General features: G+C 40.2%; 1 protein-coding gene across 1 annotated transcript in view; it reads right to left on the bottom strand.

Moving 5' to 3' along the window:
• Positions 1–1,615: 1,615 nt before the first annotated feature.
• The window catches only part of Itgb1 (integrin, beta 1 (fibronectin receptor, beta polypeptide, antigen CD29 includes MDF2, MSK12)), a gene marked incomplete at its 5' end in the record, with an annotated part of 28,419 nt that continues 22,973 nt past the window's right edge, over positions 1,616–7,061 (bottom strand). Inside the window, 1 exon segment of the mRNA XM_013521440.1 lies at positions 1,616–2,838.

The following is a 7,061-nucleotide window of genomic DNA, read 5'->3' as shown; positions in this document are numbered from 1 at the left end:
TTTTTCATACCGGAGATCAAACTCAGGACCTTACACTTGCCAGGCAGGTGTTTGTGCTGCTGAGCTATATCTCTGGCCCTTTTAAAACAGTTTGAATGGAAAATTTTGAACTATGAATTTTATTTTCAAGACTCTTACCTTTTTGAAAGTATTTCACTGGAGAACAAAATATGCTGCTGTTGCTGAGAAACAAAATATTTTAGTGAAAAGTTTCTATGTGGCTTCACTTTATATGTGTGTGTATATAAAATATATAATTACCAACCCCTTCGGCTGTATTTTTAAACTGCCAATATTTCAAGCCTAAAATTATTGAAATGTCAGTGTTCTTACAGACAGCACAAGTGTCAATACAATTCCTCCAGCTTCCAACATGAGATTTCTACAGTCGGAAAACCAGCTTGTGTCATAAATCGTAATATACAATACAAGCTTCACCATATTTCAACCTCAAGGACACACATGAAAAAAATACGTACATATAGAAAACAGATCTCATTCTTGTAAGAGTTATAAGAAATCTCCTTATAAGGAGCAGAGTTCTGAAGTAGATATACTTATCGCAACTGAGTATGCTTAAACCATGGGAAAGTGAGTTTAACTCAGCAGGAATGTGGAGATCGGGGTTAAACAAGACACATGATTAAATACAGGGATATGAGTAGCAAAAGAGCAAGATCATTTTCCCCATGGATCTTAAAACCAGTAAAAAGATGTAAGTCTCACCTAAAAGATGCTTTAATCAAAACTGGGAAACGCATTTAAGTGGAATAAATGACTGCCAATTAACCATGATGTGAGGGCTGGGGATACAGCTCCGCAGCACAGCACCTGCCTGGCAAGGGTGAGGGCATGGCTTTGATTACCAGTACCAAAAAAAAAAAATAATAATAATGATGTGAGGGAGGGGGTACTGAACACGAAAGGGTAATAAGGTGGAATCCTTTCACGGAGTCCTGACCCACAAATCTCTGAGATATGCTGCACGTGCAAGGAGGGAGTACACACTTCTTTTAATAAGCTTTACATGAGCACAGTGTTGCCTCGGTTCACGAACGCTTTTGTTTGTGAACAATCTGGTTCACAGACAAAAGCATTTGGCATAATTTTGTTTTTGTTCGCAAACTCTACACACCAGGTGACAAATGCAACTGCTGTCATCTTCCCCACACAGACACAAACACGGACAGCCACCTTTCCTAAAATCGTGCAACAAAGGAAGTTCGTGAACGGAGGTACCACTTCTTTATGGGAGTATACTTCTGCACAAAAATAAACTAAAGCCAAATGAAAACAAAACTTTCTCCAGTTTTTCTTCAGAGAATGATAATCCTACCTCTACCTTAAATAAAATTATATAATTCCAGCTTCTAGTAGCAAGTGTAAGGTAATGTTCTTAAAGAATTAGTTCTGCTTAATGTAGGGATAAAACTTATCTCCCAACATACAAGGATCTAAATTCTTGTTTCACCAATCCTTCCCTCCAAAAAATAAAACAGAACTGTTGAAGCCTCGTAAATGGAATATGAATCAACCAGAAATATTTTTCACAACTTTTTTTAATTCATGAAAAGCTCATGCAAACAAACGGACAAATCAACACAGAGTTCAAACATTCAATTTAAGTATTTTAGGCATTTTTATTTAATAAATAACTTCGGTAAACAGCGTTGTAAAAAGTGAGCTGTTAAAATGAAAAGGCACTTAAAACAAGAATGTGACTAGTAGGGAACAAGACGAGCAGCTCCACAGTGAGACGTGACTACGCGGGGTGCGCTCGATCCGACGGGACGCGCGAGGTGCCTAAGTGACTGCCGCTGCACGGCAAGCTTTACACGGTCACGGAAAAGGCAAATGTACAGCTGCAACTTCCAAGAGAAAGCACTGATAACAAAAGCCTCCCCCAAACCGCGACTACATTAAGGGGTTAGAGGAGGTGATGAAAAGCACCAGGTATTAAAAAATAACAATAAAATAAAATAAATCCAACTCAAAAGGTCCCCGATCAGCAAACACTACGTGAATTACGGCCTTTAGGTAAATAGTGCTAAATCAAGGACTCTTTAGCAGAAAATTTCCCAGTACTTTATCCAAGGCTTGAATTTATAAAGAAAAAGCATAAAAGTTACCGAGATGGAGTAACTCTTAAAATGGCACACAGGTTTTAAAGCTATTTGTTTTTCTCTCTAAGCCTGTGAATTTTTCCCATGGCCTCTGTAGATCCACTATTCCCCCATGGCTTTACACCAGTAATTCTCAGCACATCTTTCGGATATGTCATGCATCGTGTCTAATAGTCGAACAGCAAAATAATAGACTGAAAACAATCCGACACTAGCCGGTCAGACCTCTGCTTTGGGATTCTGTGTAACTGAACTGACAGATCTGTAAAGCTAAAAATCAGTTTCAATACATGATTAACAGAAACTCTCATCATGCGCCTTAACTACTGACCTGCCAATCACCCTCGAAGTATCACTGAATTCAGAAAGAGCTTGATTTCAAAAGTCCAGGCAGAAAAGGTCAAAAAAGGCACAATGTGACCTTAGCTGATAAGGATAATGATCCTGTCTCAAGTCTTTTGTCAGTCCCTGGCATGGATTATAACATTATTTTCAAAATAATAAAAAAATTTTTAAAATTATACATATTATACATTTTCAAAACTTGCACATGAATAAAACCATGGCAATAGTGCCCTAAAGCTACCGTGCTGTGGCTATGAACATTGCTACTTTGCATTCAGTGTTGTGAGATCTGCACAGGTAGGACTCATTTTCCCTCATACTTTGGATTCACTACAGTTGTCACGGCACTCTTATAAATAGGATTTTCACCCTAAAACAAACAGAGAGAGAGAAATGATCAGTTACACAATTAAAATCGTGTGTCATTATTTTATAAAACAAGATTAAAGTTACAGGCATTTGAGGAAGTCATTCCACTGTATCTGTCCAGGTAGCACAGTTTTCTAGCGGGCATTATTAGTAGCTTATACAGGGATACAGGATGAAAGCTTGCGCTACGAGCCGAATGATGTGCCTACGGCCGCCACCGTCTCACTCGTGAGCCCTTCCTCCACCGGAGGGCTGACATGTCAGTTCTCTCCTGTGAACACGCTTCCAATGCCCGCCTTAAGGAAGCACAGGCTCTGCCTGCCTCATCTCACCTGATGACGCACACAAGGTGCTGGAAAATCAAAACGAGGCTCTTTGGCAGGTCCTTGCTGTGAGGAGCTGTGCTCTCGGCTCCCTGACAGAAGTTGCTGACTAGAACATTCTGGGTAGGGCTGCCAGTGTCACTAAGGGTCTTGTGTCTGCACCAAGTCATTCTGCCAAATACGCTTAAAAGGTTTACTAATCACCAGTCTTCGAGAAGTATCTTTACTCTCATTACTCTGCAGCAGCATACTGCCATACTGCGGAGGTCGTACTGCAGTACTCCTATACAGAGGACTGCAGGCCCAGCAAGTGACCCCAAGCCATACACACCAGAGATGTTTCAAGATCCAAAAACATATTGACAGTGAGATTTTAGGCAGAGAAATAACACAACCGTATTTCTGCCTTCAAAGGGGGTAGAGTGTGTGTGTGTGGGGGGGGGGAGTGACAGGCTTAAAAGGAAGCTACCCTGTAAGAGACCAAAAGAGAATTATGTATATCATACAGGAGGAACAGTATCAGAATATTTTTGTAGTGACACCACAGATAAATTACTGAAATAGAAATAGAAATATATATAAAGTCAGGTATAGAGAAAAAGAATGGCACATTTGTGCAGGAATCTATCCAAAGTTTCTAAGTACAGGTATGGGGCATATATTGTAGGGTGTGGGGAAGGGAGAGAAGGAAGGCAGACCCAGTCAGCACCGGGGACAAGAAGACCATCTGAAGGTGGGATTTCAGCTAGCAGTCGGCGGGAATGAGAGCAGCACAGCCCACCTAAGCCCTCACCTCTACCCCTCAACATACAACTTAGCCAGCTGTTTCTGAACATGGAGAAAACTCAGGATTCCCCAAAGACAAATATGGGTGATAAAACTGTGAAGAATTTTAGATTCTAATCCCAACAAGAGCTACTAAGTATTATTATACAGACATTCGGAAATGGGACTCAGGAAACTAGATCTGAACAACTAGCTTCTTAGGAAGCCAGGGTGCAAACAAGATATCCGTTACTCTACCCTCCCATCGGAAGATGAGGCGAACACCCGTTCTTTCGAGTATGTTAGGATAGTAAATTACATTTAATTAAGTTTCTTTAAAAAAAAGAAAACAAAGTATCAAGCCCAATATTGATGAGTCCAAAGTATAATTTATAGGGAAGAACTTACCTTTGGAAACAAGTTTGCTTTGCGGTACACACAAACATATTTATTATTTCAAAGTCCATCCAAACCAAAGTTTAACATGCAAGGTTAGAGGTAAAATTAAACCATCTGTAGTAGGCGTCAGTTTAAATGGAGGTAAACTGAAGTAGCTCAGATTAGTCTCCATCATTCAGAGTGCAATTCCACCCCACAAAGACACAACGCTAATGAAATCCACCCTGCACTGCGGCCCTGTGTACTCCTGAGAGATCATCCTGCGCTCTCTGGGAAGGCGGAGAGTTGTAGCTGCAAAATCTTCTCTATAATCTGATATATCAGGTATACCAGACAGAACCGGGAGACCCGGAATCCGTATTTAAATATGCCTAACAGCAGAGGAGGACAGACTAGTGTTTTCAACCTATTTTACAGTTATAAATTAATAATCTGATTCTCTTAAAAATGTGCCTACCTGGTAGTTATATCTATCAGAATAATTATAGTGTGTGCTAATCGTATATAAATTAACTGGCTCCATATCTGAAAAATGTCTTATAACCATTAATTTCCACCATTAACTTGTACTGTATTTTTTCTTGAGGAAACATCTCAGAATAATCTACAGCCAGGAATTTACCTGGGTTTTCTAGAGTGCTTGCCTAGCATGTGTGAGGTGCCTGGTTCAATCCCCACTACATTTGTTTCTTGAATTCTATGATATGCTTATTTTGGTTGAAGAAGCTTTTAGCCAAAAATTAAGTCAACTATATAAACACAGGTATAAACAGTAATTATTTATTGTTAGGTTCCTTGAAACTATGATTAAACATACAGCAAGGGTGAAATTTTCACCTTGGTAAAACAGGTAGAAATTTCTCTCCTGCGAGAAAAAACAATATGCAATTGTCCATATTTGCCTGTTTTTGACCTACAAATTCAAAGAAAAAAAATCCCAGTAATTTCACTGGCTCATCAGTTTTCCGTTAAAGGTGACTTTTGTAAAGTTTTAGGTGAGAAAGAAGAGAAAGGGTCAGGGATACAGCTCAGCAGCACAGCGGCTGCCTGGCAAGCACAAGGTCCTGAGTTCAATTCCCGGTACCAACAATAAGGACAAAAAAGAAAGAAGACAAGAAAGTGTCGTGTCCTGGGCTAATATAAATATGTGCTGATCTATCCCGTGTATGAATCTGACTGTAATTTTCTGCTAATAAATTTCACTTTAAAGATCTGGCAAGTCATGATTCCTAGTATTACTGGTACTTCCTAAATCCTTTAGAAATACTCAACATTCCTGGATTTTCAGCTTTTAGTCTGTATCTTTGTTCCCCAGTGCTGGGGATGCAACCCAGAGCCTCACACACGTGAAGCAAATGCTGTCCCACCGACCTACATCCCTAACCCCGTTGGTATCATTTCATAAGTACACTCCCAATACAACAGATAGCCCTAATTGCAGTGTGGAATTCTAAATCATAAAGCAACCATTACAAGGTATGCCACAGCAGTCAGTGCTACCCTGAGTTGCAACAAACTGACACAGAGCTGCAAATCTCTAGAAACAGAAAGGGTAACAATCAGCCTAGGACAGGAGTCCCACGTGGACATGGGCCATGGAGTACAGCTGCTTGATTTGGATCCCGGTTCTCCCGCTAACCAATTCTGTGAATACGGTCAAGTTACCTAACCCTTCTGGGCCTGTTTTCCCACTTGTGAAACATGAATCAAAATAGTCTCTATTTCTCACTATTAGCATGAAAGAAATATAGACTAAACGTTGAGAACTGTGCCTGAGATACAGGAGCACTGTGTAAATGTAGGACATTACAACTGCAGTAATTACTACCAGACAGGGAATTACCTACATAGTGAGGCAGGAAGTGAGAAAAACTGAATCCTTCAGATTTCACTGCAGTCAATCCACTGGGAAAAGATATTAACCTTTTAAATCAGAGTTTTAGGGGCTGGGGATTTAGCTCAGCGGTAAAAAGCGCCTGCCTGGCAAGCGCAAGGTCGTGAGTTCGGTTCCCGGTACCGGAGAAAAACCAAAAAAAAAAAAAAAAAATCAGAGTTTAGGGGCTCACATGATTACACTAAAAAAAGCCGGTAACATTTAACAATGAACAATTTGAAACTATGTAAGCATTCTGTCCACTAGTGATAAAATGTCATCCAGGTAAAGCCCAGCAAAATAAACTACTCAGACTGGAAAACAGGGTAAGTATGCCTTACTACAACTGTGAAAGTTTCAACTAGGTTTTATTTAAAACTGTATGAGACTTTACCAAGACTTCATTATTTAAGAACCTTTCAACCTTAGACTTGAAAATGACAATATGCATTAACAGGAAATGCACAGACACTCCGTCTTCTGGCTTTCAGTGGAACTTCAAATTACAAACAAGAACGACAGTTAAAAATCTTTTAACTGTACGAAGGCATATATACCACATTTATTTTTCTATTCTGCCATTTGTATTTTTATACTTTTTGCCATTTGTATTCACAGTCAGTTTTTCCTGTTCAACCTTGAATTGACACATCATGACCCACAGACATGTAAGGGCAGCGCCACCTAGGGCACAGGAGGGATAAGGATACTGTCCTCTCAGGCACAGGGCTGTTGTGGCCATTGTAGCTGACTGCAGTTCATCTGCCAAAGCCAGCCACACACAGCAGCAACCTGGTGCCCTCGACTTACTCACTGGAAGACCCGGCATCAACCCTACTCTGCTCTGATTGCAAAGCACATTCT

The sequence above is a fragment of the Chinchilla lanigera genome, unplaced genomic scaffold (assembly GCF_000276665.1).
Source record: "Chinchilla lanigera isolate Chin_1 unplaced genomic scaffold, ChiLan1.0 scaffold00061, whole genome shotgun sequence".
Taxonomy (NCBI): domain Eukaryota; kingdom Metazoa; phylum Chordata; class Mammalia; order Rodentia; family Chinchillidae; genus Chinchilla; species Chinchilla lanigera.
Note: the sequence above shows the minus strand (reverse complement) of the source record. Positions and strands in the feature narration are given on the sequence as shown.